Below are 17,009 nucleotides of genomic sequence, written 5' to 3'. Positions count from 1 at the left end.
GCATTTTTTGGCAAAGTGATGCTTCTTAAAATGCTATCTACATTTGTCATAGCTTTTCTTTCAAGGAGCAGGCTTTTTTTTTTTTTTTTTTTTAATTTCGAGGCTGCAATAACTCTTGTCAGTAATTTGGGAGTCCTCAGAAAGGAAGTCATTCTCTACTTCCATTGTTTCCCCCTCTATTTCCCATGAAGTGACAGGACTGGATGCCATAATCTTAGCTTTTCATGTTGAGTTTTAAACCATCTTTTTCACTCTACTCTTTCACCTTTATCAAGAGATTCTTCAGTTCATCTTTCCTCTCTGCAAAGAGCTGGTGTCATCTGCACATCTGAGGTTGTTAATATTTATCCAGCAATCTTGATTTCAGCTTGTGAGTCATCCATCCCTGCATTTCACATGATGTACTCCACATAAAGTTAAATAACAGCGTGACAATATACAGCCTTAGTACTCCTATCCCAAGTTGCAACTGGCTCATTACTCCCTGTCTGGTTCTAACTGTTGCTTCTTGACCTGTGTACAAGTATCCAAGGTGGTGTGGAATGCCCATCCCCTGAATTTTCCAGTTTGTTGTGATCCACAAAGTCAAAGGCTTTAGTATAGTCAATGAAGCAGAAGTATATGTTTTTCTGGAATTCCCTTGCTTTATCTATGATCTAACGGATGCTGGCAATTTGATCTCTGGTTCTTCTGCCTTTTCTAAATTGAGCTTATAGATCTGGAAGTCTCAGTTCAGTTCACATACTGTTGAAGCTTAGCTTGAAAGATTTTGAGCATTATATTGCCCATATGTGAAATGAATATAATTATGTGATAGTTTGAACATTCTATGGCATTGTCCTTCTTTGAGATTAGAAAGAAAACTGAACTTTTCCAGTCCTGGGGCCTCTGATGAGTTTTCCAAATTAGCTGGCATATTGAGTGCAGCACTTTATTGGCATTATCTTTTAGGATTTGAAATAGCACAGCTGGAACTCCATCACCTCCACTAGCTTTGTTTGCAGTAATGCTTCCTAAGGCCCACTTGACTTCACACTCCAGGATTTCTGGCTCTAGGTGAGCTATCACACCATCATGGTTATCCGGGTCATTAAGACCTTTTTTGTACAGATTTTCTGTGTATTCCTGCCACTTCTTAATATCTTCTGCTTCTATTAGGTCCAACTGTTTCTATCCTTCAGTGCCCATCTTTGCATGAAAAGTTTCTTTTGTATCTCTAATTTTCTTGAAAAGATCTTTAGTCTTTACCATTCTATTGCTTTCCTATATTTCTTTTCATTGTTCACTTAAGGATGCTTTCTTATCTCTTCTTTCTATTCTTTTGAACTCTTCATTCAGGTGGAATAAAGTAAAGTCCTTATTTAAGGTGCCCCTTACATGCGTGGAGGCCATTCCCTGATAGCTCAACATTTAAAGAATCTGCCTGCAATGCAGGAGACACAGGAAACATTAGTTTGATTCCTGGGTTGTGAAGATTCTGTGGAGGAGGAAATGGAAATCCTCACCCTTATTCTTGCCTGGAAAATCTCATGGACAGAGGAGACTGGCGGGCTAAAATCCAAAAAGGATAGCAAAAGTCAGACATGACTGGGTGACTAAGCATGTAGCTATAGCCACGGAATGTGTGCATCTGTATATCAATAGTGTCCTATGAGTTCTTGCACATTTAAAATTATTTTCTGTAGTTTAATACTTGGCTGTCTGGTTGTATGGATATAAAACTCTTGGTTTTCATTTTCTTTTCTTAACTTTTATGAAAATGCTCTTGTATTATTGCCTTGGTCTTTTAGTTTCTTTGGAGAATTATAAAGTCCTTCAATTTCCCCCTTCCTTCTAATCACCTAGAGTTCTGAGGAACTTGCCATTACCTTTACAGAGAAGACATTTTTAACCTGACTATTCTAAATATGCAATATGATGAGTCTCATAAAATATATATAGTTATGTCGTGGTTGACAGGCTGTGTCCAACTCTTGCAGTCCCATGGACTTTAGCCTGCCAAGCTCCTCTGTCCATGGTATTTCCCAGGCTAGAATACTGGAGCAGGTTTCCATTTCCTTCCCAATACATCTATACAACTACTCTATAATCAAGATGTAGAATATTTTCATCATCTCAAATATTCCTTCATGCCTTTTGAAGTCTCTCCATATTCCATAACTACACTATTCCTTTTTGGAGTGGAGGTTTGGGTTCAATGAGAAACAAACTTTTGAAGAAAAACTGTAACTTTTAACATTACATTTTATTCTGAAAAAAATTTTTAAGCAAAGTTAAACATATAAATAGCTAAACAACTAAAGTTAATCTTAATCTGACTGATAATTTTTTTTTAACACACATGTATGCCTGTGTCAGAGAAGGCAATGGCACCCGACTCCAGTACTCTTGCTTGGAAAATCCCATGGACAGAGGAGCCTGGTAGGCTGCAGTCCATGGGATCGCTAAGAGTCAGACACGACTGAGCGACTTCACTTTTGCCTTTCACTTTCATGCATTGGAGAAGGAAATGGCAACCCACTCCGGTGTTCTTGCCTGGAGAATCCCAGGGATGGCTGAGCCTGGCGGGCTGCCGTCTATGGGGTCGCACAGAGTCGGACAGGACTGAAGCGACTTAGCAGCAGTAGCAGCATGCCTGTGTAACTATTATCCAGGACTAAATTGAGCAAATGTCCAGCACATCATCAGGTTTCCTTGTGTCTCTTCCCATTCTGTACCACACCTTACCTCGTAGGCACTACCTTCATGATGAGGTTTTCCACCTCGTGAAATGCCTACCAATGAAATTATAAGATATGTACTTAGTGAGCGTGTTCATTTTTTTCCATTTACAAGAGCTGTGAGATTATCCCAAACTGCTGTGTATAGCAGTACCTCATTTTGTTTTCTAAATTAGTGAATATTAATCCATTGTAAGAAAATGCTACAAATGTTTTATCCATTCTCTGAATGTTCATGGGAACCATGTGCATTTTTGCCATTTGTGAATAAAGCTGCAATGAACAATTCTGTATGTGTCTTTTTAAGGGGATGCACTCCAGATCCTCTGGTGAGGGAGAGGTTAAGGGGAGAAACTTCCAGGTGCAAAATAGATGAGTCATAAACATGAAATATTCAGTGTGGAGAATATAGGCAATAATTATGCAATTTTTAAAATCTTGCTAGATTGTAACTAGACTTACTGTGGCAATTATTTTGAAATGGACAGAAACATGGAATCACTGCACTGTGTAACAGAAAGTAACACAATGTTGTAGACCAACTGTACTTAAAAGAACAAATAAATACTTTGAAAAAGAGGTCTCATTTGTTGTTACCATAGGCTAGGGCTGGAGATAGGGGAACTGGATGAAGCCAGTCAAAAGGTACCAACTTCCTGCTGTGAGATAGATTAGTACTAAGGATGTAGTGTACAGCATGGTTAATATGACTAATTCTGCTGTATCTGAAGTATGAAAGTTAATAGGATGATAAGTCCTGAGTTCTCATCACAAATTCTTTTTGTCTTTAATTTTATATCTATATGAGATGATGGATATTCACAAATCTTATTGTTGTAATCATTTCAGGATAATGTAAATGACATCATTAGGCCATACATCTTAAACTTATGCAGTGCTTTATGTCAATTATATGCTAACAAAACTGGAAAAATTGATGATCATAAAACACACACATAAATAGCATGTAAATGAAGGGATTGTGCTATAATTTATGTGATTGTTTTTAAGCTCTACTATACTTTTTTTAAAAATCTATTCACTTTCCTAAGTCCATGAAAATATGGATGACCCAAATGGCTGGGAAAAACTTCACCTACTCTCTTGAAATATATTATTGAAAGTTAGTATCTGATATATGGCTTTGGAGCCAGTCCATATTAGCCACAGAAAGTTGTGCACATAGATATCAGGTGATGAATACAATAACTTATTGTGAAACTACCAACAGAAACAAGTTAGGGACATTTCAAAATTTTGAACTTTGATATTTACTAAATGGTACTAATTAACTAGCTTCATTGCAATGCATAAATTCAGTCACACTAGGTAACTGCAAAGGAAGCAGATTTTTGAACCCTAAACAGTACAACTGGAGTATTTGTGTGAATGTACCACTGGGAAAATCTAACATGTTGATGTTAATCAATGTCCTTCTCACCTTGTGGTTTTACACTGCTCATGGACAGGGTAAGTTGAAACAGATGTGAACACTCAGCCTTCCTCCTAAATATAACTATCTACTTTCCTTTGTGTGTATTTCTGATTGAATCGACTGGTTGAAATAGTCTGCACTGTGAGATAATAAGAACACCTTAATGGAAAAATGATCAGATATTCACCTAAAAGGGGAAAACAAAATGAATACTTTTCTATGTCAGCTGAGTTCCACAGTGCAAAAAGTACTCTATGTAGATTATGGGGTCATGTGAATATGCTCATGGAAATGTGAATAGAAAATGTGTCACAGAAAAGTATATTATATATAATTCCAGAATGTTTAGGAGAGTCTTACTTGTAATATGAGGAAATTTTGGAGAACAATGGTTATTTTTATAATTTTACAGGTTCAAATATATTTTTTCCAGGTTCAAATCTCATTTTAAATATGTTCAGTTTACTGTATTGCAATTATAGTTTAATAAATCTATTAAAGGTCATTAACGTCACTGTTAGTTTTAAAGGACCAGCTTAGGTACAGATATATTCTCCTTTTACAAAATGTGGAATACAGTCTTAATTTCCAGTGTAGTGCCAACACATTTAGAATTATTTTCAGAAAGAAATGTAAATGTTGACAACCTTAAAAAAAATCTTGTCACTTTTATTTTTAAACTTATAACTTCTTTCATTAGTTATCTATTACATGTCTGGCTCGATCTCCCAATTCATTCCTCTACTCTCGGGCCCCCTTGTATCCATACATCCATTCTCTATGCCTGTATCTCTATGTTTGCTTTGCAAATAAGTTCATCTGTAGCATTTTTCTAGATTCCATATATAAGCAATATTATACAATATTTATTTTTCTGTTTCTGACTTTCTGCACTCTATGTGACAGTCTCTAGGTCTTTCCACATCTCTGCAAATTGCACAATTTCATCACTTTTAATAGCTGAGTAATATTTCATTGTATATATGTACCTCTTTTTCTGCATCTATTCTTCTGTTGATGGACATTTAGGTTGATTCCATGTCCTGGTTGTTGTGAATAAAATTGATAACTAATGAGAACTTATGGTGTATCATAGGCAGCTCCACTCAATGCTCTCTGGTGACCTAAATGGGAAGGAAATCCCCAAAAAAAGGAAATCCAAAATCAGTTATATATTCATATAACTGATTCGTTTTGATGTAGAGCAGAAGCTAACCCAACATTATAAAGCAACTCCAATAAAAATTAAAGAAAAACAAAAATTAAATTATATATATTGGCAAAACCAATACAATATTGTAAAGTTAAAAAATAAAATAAAAAAATAAATAAACAGCCAAGAATGCAAAACAATTAAATTATATAAATGTATTAATATAAGTAATTAAATTATATTAAAAACAAAGATTTTACTCCAAAATATAAAACATATATGTTCTTCATTACAATGTTTTTGTCTTTCATTTTCTTTAATAATCTATTTGTCTTCAAGTTTTTGTAAATGAAAACTCTAATGAGTTTTATGATACCTCGTGAAATTCAAGGTGTGAATAGAATATGCATCACTCTGCATTATTCATCTCATAATTATTGCATGTTATTTTAGTCCATTAGGCAATTTTCTTCGTCAACAACATTTACAGCGCAATAAAGCTCCCTGTCCAGTCATTAGTGTTACAATTAAGAGCAGCTCAGGCCCCAGATCACTTAAAAGAAAGGCTGCATCATCATTATTCTTGCTGAGGAGCAGGCAGACATAAATTATTTCTCCCGATTCTCAGGTATATGAGTGATGGTTTATTAATCAACTAGAATAAGACTACAGACATATTTCCAGACAAGAGGAGAAAGAGTATACAATATGAAACAGAAATGTGAAACTGACAAATCTTCACCAGATATTCCAGTGCAACACTTGTCTTCTCATTAACAGCTGAACTCTTTCCAAAAGTGGTCTTAAAGCTAAATGTTGGAATATTTTAAGCAAAGTTTTTTTCAGAATTTATGGGTGCACTTATGAAATTTTTAGCATGCAAAATAATAGTAATATCAGATTCAAGCCATTAAGTAAAACTCACATCACCTAACACCTATTGTTGTAGATGCCTGCATGCTAAGTAATTTCAGTCATGTCTGTTTCTTTGCCTCCCCATCAAATCTAGCCCACCAGGCCTCTCTTTCCATGGGATTTTCCAGGCAAGAATACTGGAGGGGGTTACCATGCCCTCCTCCAGGGGATCATCCAAAGCCAAGGATCGAACCTGCCTCTTCCATGTCTCCTGCATTGGCAGGCGGGTTCCTTCTTTACCACTAGCACCAACTGGGATGCCCATTGTATTAGATACATAGTCCTAATTAACAAATTTTCCAGAGAACATATTGGCCTAAGACAATACACCTCCATATTCTTAGAGCTCCTGTGAGTCAGGAATAAGGAAAAGGCTTTGTTGGCTACTTATGCGTCACTCTGTTTAGGGGGCAACTGGGTAATGACCTGGGCTGCTGTCGCCTGGACGCTCAGCTTGGCTGGAAGATTTGCTTGCAAGTTGGCTCACTCCTCTGGCTTTTGGGGGAGGCTTCAGCACCTGACCATTGGGCTTCACCACATCTTGCTTGAGAGATAGCTAGCTTTCCTCAAGGCCAGTGACCCCACACAGGGAGGAGAAAGCCTCCACAGAAAGCATAATTTCTTTTTTAATTTCTTTTAAAATGAAGGTGTTAGCAGTATTAAACAGATTTCAATCCACATAAGAATTATACTAAAGATATTTAATCTTGTTTAAGATAGATTTATGAAAATGGTGCTGCGTGCTTAGTCCCTCAATCATGTCCAACTCTTTGCGACCCTTTGGATTCTAGCCCTCCAGGCTCCTCTGCCCATGGAATTCTCCAGGCAAGATTACTGGAGTGGGTTGCCACTTCCTTCTGCAAGGGAATATGAGTGACCCAGGGATCAAACTTACAGCTCCCTTGTCTTCTGCATTACAGGTAGATTCTTTACCCACTGAGCCATAGGGGAAGCCTATGAAAATGGCAGATCAACCCAAATGTATTTATATCACAGCAAAGTTATCCCACAAGGGACCTTGTAAAGTTCTTGTAGACAAGATGAGGAAATTGGCCAGTTAAATAGCTTATCAGGTATTCATAATTTCATTAAATAAGCTGATTATCAGATGCAGGATTTTGTTCTCAGGCCTGCTCCATTGATGTTTTGTATCAACAACCAGTTTAATGGAGCAGAGGAGATGTGCCTGGAATGATACTGAGGTACTGAAAGTGAACCCGCATTAGGACAGGTTCATCACTCAGAAAGATGCCCATGTGTGAGGTTGGACTCAATAACGGGATATTTAGCTGTGATAACTATAAGATGCTGGGCCTGGATCATAGGAATAAGCAGCACAAATACAGAAAGACTAGAAACACTTTTAAAATTTAGTGAATACTTTTCATCAATTTTGAGATCAATTTGAGCCAACACTATGATGGACAGCCAAGCCTGCTCATGAGACCAGAACTTGTATTGGTAGAAGTGTAAGAGGAGAATGAGGTTGTTCTGAGTCCTGACACAGTCAGTGCCACTCTGACCATAGTGGGCTATTGTATGTGCTTCAATAAATGATCTGGTGAGAAAGACAAATACAGATTCACATGTGACCAAATAAAAGAGAGGATGAAAATAGCTCAGGCCAGTAATAGTAAAGATGTTTATTATTAATTATGCCCTCTTTGTTTACCTTTTGTAAGTGAGTCTCAGTGGATTATTTTACTGTATTCATGTTCTATGAACAATCAAAAGGAGGTGAATAAATGTACTAGATCTGAACTCAGATAATCAGGACTGAAATCTCTCTACAATGTAATAACAAAGTTAGTTGAGTCTTTTTCACTTGACTCCTGCAAAAACAGACATTCAAGCTTACCCAACATGGCATTATTGTTAAATACACATATCTTGACATACATGGTGAAATTTGTAAAATTCAAGGATGAAGAGAAATTATTCTAATCTCCACAAAGTAGTGGGAATAAACCTAAACTGTTACTTAGGAGGAATCAAACTAAATGAGCATTTCACACTTAAAAAAAGTAGAGAAGCTTCAAAAAAGTGTGGGAAATCTATTAGTGATGAGAGATGCAGACTATAGGCCATGAGACTGTATAATAGACAAGTCTTTGTTAAAAGGATTAAGATATGCAAAGATTCAAAGTTTATAATTCACTTAGTAAGCATATATGTGAAAATTACTCAAAATATATTAAAATAAATTGTAATTATGTTATGCCTCACTTAAAATATTTGTAAGAAATCCTGGAAAATGCATCATTCTCCAATTAAAATTAGACACAAGCATTCAAGGGTTTCCCTTAATCTTAACCATTTGGAAATTAAGAATTATTGATTGTTCATTTCTCTGATTAGACAAGCAAGGAAAAAGATGCCTAATATCTAGTTTGAGTGATAAACAATACTGTTACTTTCCTGTGTGATTGGATCCATGAAAATTATTGTGGTTTAAGGGTTTTTCCAGTAGTCATGTATGGATGTGAGAGTTGGACTGTGAAGAAAGCTGAGCACCAAAGAATTGATGCTTTTGAACTGTGGTGTTGGAGAAGACTCTTGAGAGTCCCTTGAACTGCAAGGAGATCCAACCAGTCCATTCTTAAGGAGATCAGTTTTGGGTGTTCTTTGGAAGGAATGATGCTAAAGCTGAAACTCCAGTACTTTGGCCACCTCATGCGAAGAGCTGACTCATTGGAAAAGATTCTGATGCTGGGAGGGATTGGGGGCAGGAGGGAAGGGGACGGCAGAGGAGGAGATGGCTGGATGGCATCACCGACTTGATATATATATAGAGACTCGATGGACATGAGTTTTAGTGAACTCCAGGAGTTGGTGATGGACAGGGAGGCCTGGTGTGCTGCAATGCATGAGGTCGCAAAGAGTCGGACACAACTGAGAGACTGAACTGAACTGAACTGAACTGATGAATATCACGTTTCCAATAAACAGAAAATTAAAGTAATGAATGTTAATTGGGGAAAAAAAAAAACGTTTTCTTTCTACATTGACTTGGTGTGAGAAGAAGTGTCAGGATTTTGGTTTCTGATGAGAACGGAAAAGAAAGAGAAAGAATTCAGCTGAGCCACAAGATAAAATCTGTATTTTCATCTCTTGACTAAGATGCTAATTTAGTCAACCACGGTTAGCACTTCTGCACTTAAGGAGAATTTATTTAATAAGTCTCTATAGTTTTCTACCAAGAGAATCCACATACAAATTTTATATGATATGACTCACAAGACATAATTTGACCTTCAATATCAAGGACCTCTTTGCATACTTCAATCATCTGAATTTTCTTTTTTTTTCTTTTTTCTTTTATTTATTTTATTATTATTATTATTTACTTTACAATACTGTATTGGTTTTGCCATACATCAACATGCATCCACCACGGGTGTACATTTGTTCCCCATCCTTAATCCCCCTCCCACATCCCTCCCCATACCATCCCTCTGGGTCATCCCAGTGTACCAGCTCCAAGGATACTGTATCCTGCACTGAAACTGGACTGGTGATTCATTTCTTATATGATATTATACATCTTTTAATGCCATTCTCCCAAATCATCCCCCCCTCCCTCTCCCACAGAGTTCAAAAGACTGTTCTATACATCTGTGCCTCTTTTGCTGTCTTGCATACAGGGTTATCATTACCATCTTTCTAAATTCCATATATATGTATTAGTATGCTGTATTGGTGTTTTTCCTTCTGGCTTACTTCACTCTGTATAATAGGCTCCAGTTTCATCTATCTCATTAGAACTGATTCAAATGTATTCTTTTTAATGGTTGAGTAATACTCCATTGTGTATATGTACCACAGCTTTCTTATCCATTCATCTGCTGATGGACATCTAGGTTGCTTCCATGTCCTGGCTATTATAAACAGTGCTGCGATGAACATGGGGGTACATGTGTCTCTTTCAGTTCTGGTTTCCTCAGTGTGTATGCCCAGAAGTGGGATTGCTGGGTTGTATGGCAGTTCTATTTCCAATTTTTTAAGGAATCTCCCCACTGTTCTCCATAGTGGCTGTACTAGTTTGCATTCCCACCAACAGTGTAAGAGGGTTCCCTTTTCTCCACACCCTCTCCAACATTTATTGCTTGTAGACTTTTGGATCACAGCCATTCTGGCTGGCATGAAATGGTACCTCATTGTGGTTTTGATTTGCATTTCTCTAATAATGAGTGATTTTGAGCATCTTTTCAGGTGTTTGTTAGCCATCTGTAGGTCTTCTTTGGAGAAATGTCTATTTAGTTCTTTGGCTCATTTTTTGATTGGGTCGTTTATTTTTCTGGAATTGAGCTGCAGGAGTTGCTTGTATATTTTTGAGATTAGTTGTTTGTCAGTTGCTTCATTTGCTATTATTTTCTCCCATTCTGAATGCTGTCTTTTCACCTTTTCTTTTCCTAGAAACCATAATGTAGTGAGTGTAATTAACTGAACAAGAATGTAATTCATAGAGGTAATGTTAATTTCTTATTTGATTGTATAATGAGGTAAAACATTATTTCTACTTTTTTTATTCCAAGGGAAACATTGTAATTATCCAGTAATAAGACATGGACGGCTGTATCAGTCATACAGTGGATACTTTCCAGCACGTGTAAATCAACAGTTTCTCTATAACTGTGATCAGTATTTTGTGCCTCCTTCACTATATTCCTCGGATTACCTGACTTGCACAGCAGAAGGATGGTTTCCAGAAGAACCATGCCTTAGTAAGTAAACTTATTTAAGTTGATATGCATAAATCTTTGAAGAGTGAAGAGACAAAAGTATACAACTGAGTAGAGTTAAGTGTTGTGTAACAAAAGTAAGGCCAAGGGATGAATTCTATGAAAAAAAAAAAACAAAAAAAAAAACATGTAAATAGATGTTCCCTTTACTAGAGGCTCTTCATGTAAATCCTATGAGATACAGACTTTATAAGAATGTCTGCATCATTTATACATACTTTAATCATAAACTAAAGAAAAATGATATGGAATGTTGATTTTCATTTGTAACAAATGTGATAGTAGCTTTCATTTTTATTGTTATGTATTATATTTGAAAACTAGTGCATTCACATTTAAATTCTATAAGGTTAATCTTTTAAGTTCTATATTAACAAATTTATGTTTTTTTCTATCATATTATTTTTCTGATCCTTAGGAGAATGTATTTTCAATAATTTGGAAAATGGATATACCCCAAGTAGTGAAAAAAAAGTTGTACAGGGTGAAACTGTAAGGGTTCGCTGCTATCATGGCTACAGTCTTCAAAATAATCAGAACACAATGACCTGCACAGAGAGTGGCTGGTCTCCTCCTCCCAGATGCATCCGTGTCAGTGAGTAAAGTGGGCTGAGATCCCATGTGTTCATAATTTTCTAAGACTCAGCTGTATTATCCACTCCAAAGGTTTATATCGAATTCTTGTTTTGCCAAAGGACCTACTTAATTTTTTTGTTTACAAGTGTCTATGAGTGTACCTATAGACTTCTTGATAAGCATATAACAAAATACATGTATTGATAGACATTAGTCAAGAAAATAGGAAAAGATCCACAAAGAAGAAACCTGTAATAACAGAGTGAGGTCAGAAAGATGGCAGGAGTCTCACTGTCTCTCCTGATACAAATGCAGACTTTGACCATCATTTGTGGATAAGAGGATCTTTGTGGGGGTCCAGGAGTCTAGCAGAGACACGACAGCATGCTGCTAGAGCACAAAGATGACAGACCCCTCAGCACAGGATTTTACCTGTGGGGAAAATAAGAGTGTGTGAGCAAGGGCAGCGTCCTCACCTTCCAGCGCACTTCTCTCTCCCCTTATCCAGGACACTGGGGTCACCTGCATGGCTGGGGGGTGGGGAGAGGCCAGGAGCACAGCATCCAGGGCTAGAATTCTTCAAGGGACATGGGTGCTACTGACCACATGGAGACCCACAGGGAGCCCCAAACAATTGCAGACACCGTGCTTGTGGTCCTGCTCACCCCTGGGCCCCTCATCTCATCCACATCCCCTCCCCAGGGACAGCTCCCTGTGTAGGTCTCCACAGTGGCATCTAAACCTTTGCAGATGGCCTGTGGGACATCTAGAAGCCAACCTGTCTCCGTGAATCTGTGAGAAAGCACACGAATGTGAGCATTTGGCATTGCCCCAGGGAAGCAGCCAGGAAACTGTCAGCATAGAGACTGTCTTTGCTGCGTTGGTAGAAGCATATGAGCTTCAGAATTCTCTCCTAGAAGGAATTGAGTACATGGGACAGGTGTATCCTTATAAAAGGTCTGAAAAAGCCTCAAAATCCCTATCAGTGTGACAGTGTACTTCCCTCCCCATGTCAGTCTGTAAAGACAGGAGGGAGTGACTGCTTCTTTGAATGCAAACACAGCAACCTGAGACTTCAAAGGACACAGACATCAAAGGACTAAAATGTTAACAGAGAAACACAATAGTTTTTCAGTTACTGTCCCCAAATAATGGATATGGACGATTTGTCTGATAAGTAATTCACAGTAATAGCTTAAGAACTTCATTGATATAGAAGAAAACAGTGGAGAAGGAAATGGCAACCCACTCCAGTATTCTTGCCTGGGAAATCCCATGGACAGAGGAGCCTGGTGGGCTACAGTCCATTGAGTCTTAAAGAGTCAGACACAACAGTAGCTACTTAGCATGCACTCATGCATTTCTTTATATTTAGTGTAATTATTGATAGATAAGGATGTATTAATGCTATCTTTTGTAACAGGATGTTTTATAGTTCCCTAAATCCTTTCCTCAGACTGCTTGCCTTTGTGAATTCATGATTTTTGTTATAGTAGTGTAACAATACTACTATAACTTTATAGTATGACACCCCACTCCAGTACTCTTACCTGGAAAATCCCATGGACGGAGGAGCCTGGTAGGCTGCAGTCCATGGGGTCGCTAAGACTCGGGCACGACTGATCCACTTCACTTTCACTTTTCACTTTCATGCATTGGAGAAGGAAATGGCAACCCACTCCAGTATTCTTGCCTGGAGAATCCCAGGGACAGAGGAGCCTAGTGGGCTGCCGTCTATTGGGTCACATAGAGTTGGACACGACTGAAGAGACTTAGCAGCAGCAGCAGCAGTATGCATTTAATAAACTTCTCTTTACCAGTGTGAATCTAGTATAGATTCCTACTTTGTTTACCATGAGATTTACATAAAGCATCTTTCAGAGAGAGCAGTGTGTTTTATTCTAATAATATATGAACACAACCATATATTAAATCTCCTTCCTTTTCCCCTTCTCCATTTTATCTTTTTGATGTCATGATTTGCCTCTTTTTATAGTGTGTACTTAATTAGAAAGATAATTGTAGCTATAGTTACTTTTATATCCTTGCACTTCAACTCTTAAATAGTTAAGTGTTAACATTCCATATTGAAGTACTATAGTGTTCTGAATGTGAATGTGCACTTAAATTTACCAGTGTACTACGTATTTTCATGGAATTAATTAGCATTATTTTACTTTAGCTTGAATAATTCCTTTTAGTGTTTCAGTAAGGAAGGTCTGTGTGCCTGCTCAGTTACCACAGCTGTGTCTGATTCTTTGTGACCCTATGGGCAGCAGCCCGCCAGGTTCTCTGTCCATGGGCTTCTCCAGGCAAGAATACTGGAGTGGTTGCCATGCCCTCCTCAAGGAAGGTCTAGCTGTGTTCAATTTTCTCAGTATTTTTTGGTCAAGTGAAGTCTTTATATTCTTTTCTTTTCTGAAGGATATTTTCAAATATTCTTTGGCAATTTTCTCTTTCAACACTTGGAATATATCATCCCACTTTCTCCTGGCCCACTAGGTTTCCGCTGAGAAATATTCTTAGATCCAAATGAAGGCTCCTTAGTAAATTCCAGGTCAGGAAGTAACAGTTAGAACTGGACATGGAACAACAGACTGGTTCCAATTAGGGAAAGGAGTACATCAAGGCTGTATGTTGTCACCCTGCTTATTTAACTTATATGCAGAGTACATCATGAGATATACTGTATTTTCTCTAGCGCACTGAGTTATTTAAAACAGCTATTTCAAATTCTTCCTTGGATAAATCACAGATCTCCAATCTTCAGATGTGAATACTGAAGATTTTTATACTTTGTTCGTGTCATGATACTTTGGGTTCATATTCCTTAAGTTTTGTGGTGCTGTTTTTCTAATTAAAGTACCAGTCTCCTTTGGGTGAGAGATAACTTTCTTCAACCTGGCTAGAGACTCTGCAGCTATCTCAGATCTTCTATGGTGGTACCTGCTGACACTTCCAGAGAAGGCAATGGCAGCCCACTCCAGTACTCTTGCCTGGAGAATCCCATGGATGGAGGAGCCTGGTAGGCTGCAGTCCATGGGGTTGCTAGGAGTCAGGCACGACTGAGCTACTTCACTTTCACCTTCATGCATTGGAGAAGGAAATGGCAACCCACTCTAGTGTTCTTAATGGAGAATCCCAGGGACGGGGGAGCCTGGTGGGCTGCCGTCTATGGTGTCGCACAGAGTCAGACACGACTGAAGTGACTTAGCAGCAGCTGACACTTCTCATCCCTGTTTTGTCAGAATTTCTATGCTTCATCTCTTGTCTAGATACATTACTGCACCAGAATTGGTACTGGCAGCCTGTCGTTTGTTTCCCCCAAGTAGCAGTACATCTTAATCTTGTGTTCCTGTACTTGGTCACAGATTTAAGCCAAATTTCTCTGCAAGCTCACTGGTGGTCTGTCAAAGGCTGCTCTTCCCTCTGAGTCAGTTGTAACCACAGGGATCTGGCCACAAGGTGGAAGGGTGTGTGAACGAAGCAGACAGAAGTCCTCCTGTGAAAACCTGGACTTTGACAGGAGGATTAGCTCCATGCATGAATTTTTAAGATAGGTTTGCCAGGGCTCCTGGAGTGCAGCTGAGAGGGAATTGAGATGGTTCATGAGCCACTGTAGGCATCACAGTCAAGACAGAGATCTGTCTGCCTTTTACCTCATGTATGCATGAGTGAGCCTCCTCCTGGGCCCCTTGGCATATGAAATTTCAGGGGTTGGTGTTTGTTTATTTTATATTTATTTATTTTTAATTGAAGGATAATTACTTTACAGTATTACGTTGGGTTCTACCAAAAATAAACACGAATCAGCCATAGATTTACCCATGTCCCCTCCCACATGAACATCCCTCCCAGATTCCGGCCCATCCCACCCTTCTAGGTTGTTACTGAGCTCTGGTTTGAGTTCCTGGAGCCGTACAGCAAATCCCCACTGACTGTCTATTTTACATATGGTAGTGTAAATTTGCTACAGTTCCAATTAGGAACTGGTTCCAATTAGGGAAACACTAACACTCTCCATCCATCCCACCCTCTACTTCCTCCCTGGCAGCCATGTCCATAGTCTGTTCTCAGTGTCTGTGTCTCTAATCAGTTCAGTTCTGTTCAGTTCAGTCTCTTAGTCGTGTCCGACTCTTTGCGACCCCATGAATCGCAGCACGCCAGGCCTCCCTGTCCATCACCAACTCCCGGAGTTCACTCAAACTCATGTCCATCGAGTCGGTGATGCCATCCAGCCATCTCATCCTCTGTCGTCCCCTTCTCCTCCTGCCCCCAATCCCTCCGAGCATCAGTCTTTTCCAATGAGTGAACTCTTCCCATGAGGTGCCAAAGTACTGGAGTTTCAGCTTTAGCATCATTCCCTCCAAAGAACACTCAGGACTGATCTCCTTTAGAATGGACTGGTTGGATCTCCTTGCAGTCCAAGGGACTCTCAAGAGTCTTCTCCAACACCACAGTTCAAAAGCATCAATTCTTCAGCGCTCAGCTTTCTTCACAGTCCAACTCTCACATCCATACATGACTACTGGAAAATCATAGTCTTGACTAGATGGACCTTTGTTGGCAAAGTAATGTCTCTGCTTTTCAATATACTATATAGGTTGGTCATAACATTTCTTCCAAAGAGTAAGCCTCTCCATTTGTTTATGTTGTCTTTGATTTCTTTCCTCAGTGTCTTATACTTTTCTGTATACAGCTCTTAGTTCTCCTTAAGTAGGTTTATTCCTAGGCATTTTATTCTTTTTGTTGCAATGGTAAATAGGATTGATACCTTAATATCCCTTTCTGATATTTCACTGTTAGTACATAGGGATTCAATTGATTTTTGTGTATTCGTTTTGCATCCTGTCACTTTGCTAAATTCACTGATCACTTCTTGTAATTTTCTGATAGTATCTTTTGAGATTTCTATGTGTAGTATTGTCTGTGTACAAACAATGAGAGTTTTGCTTCTTCTTTTCCAATCTGGATTCCTTTTATTTCTTTTTCTCTTCTGCTGTAGCTAAGGCTTCCAAACAATGCTGACTAATAGTGGTGACAGTGGGCTCCCTTGTCTTTTCCTGACCTTAGAGGGTATGCTTTCAGTTTTTCACCATCGAGAATAATGTCTGCTCTGGGTTTCTCATATATGGCCTTTACTATGTTGAGGTAGTTTCCTTCTTTGCTAATTTTTTGAAGAGTATTTATTATAAATGTGTGTTGAAAATTTTTAGAATTTTTCTGTATTTATTTTGATTACCATATGAATTTATCTTGCAATTTGTTAATATGGTATATCACATTGATGGACTTGTGTATACTGAAGAATGCTTGCATCCCTGGGGTAAACCAAACTTGATGGTTGCTATCATGGTGTTCTGCTGCTGCTGCTGTGAAGTCACTTCAGTCATGTCCAACTCTATGCGACCCCATAGATGGCAGCCCACAAGGCCCCTCTGTCCCTGGGATTCTCCAAGCAAGAACAC

The 17,009-nt window shown here is 38.4% G+C and overlaps 1 protein-coding gene and 1 pseudogene across 4 annotated transcripts in view; both read left to right on the top strand.

Moving 5' to 3' along the window:
• The window catches only part of LOC113906361 (complement factor H), a 385,541-nt gene that overhangs the window by 209,540 nt on the left and 158,992 nt on the right, over positions 1 to 17,009 (top strand). The window lies entirely within an intron of this gene.
• LOC113906366 overlaps positions 4,041 to 17,009 on the top strand; it is a 39,202-nt pseudogene continuing 26,233 nt past the window's right edge.

The sequence above is a fragment of the Bos indicus x Bos taurus genome, chromosome 16 (assembly GCF_003369695.1).
Source record: "Bos indicus x Bos taurus breed Angus x Brahman F1 hybrid chromosome 16, Bos_hybrid_MaternalHap_v2.0, whole genome shotgun sequence".
Taxonomy (NCBI): domain Eukaryota; kingdom Metazoa; phylum Chordata; class Mammalia; order Artiodactyla; family Bovidae; genus Bos; species Bos indicus x Bos taurus.
Note: the sequence above shows the minus strand (reverse complement) of the source record. Positions and strands in the feature narration are given on the sequence as shown.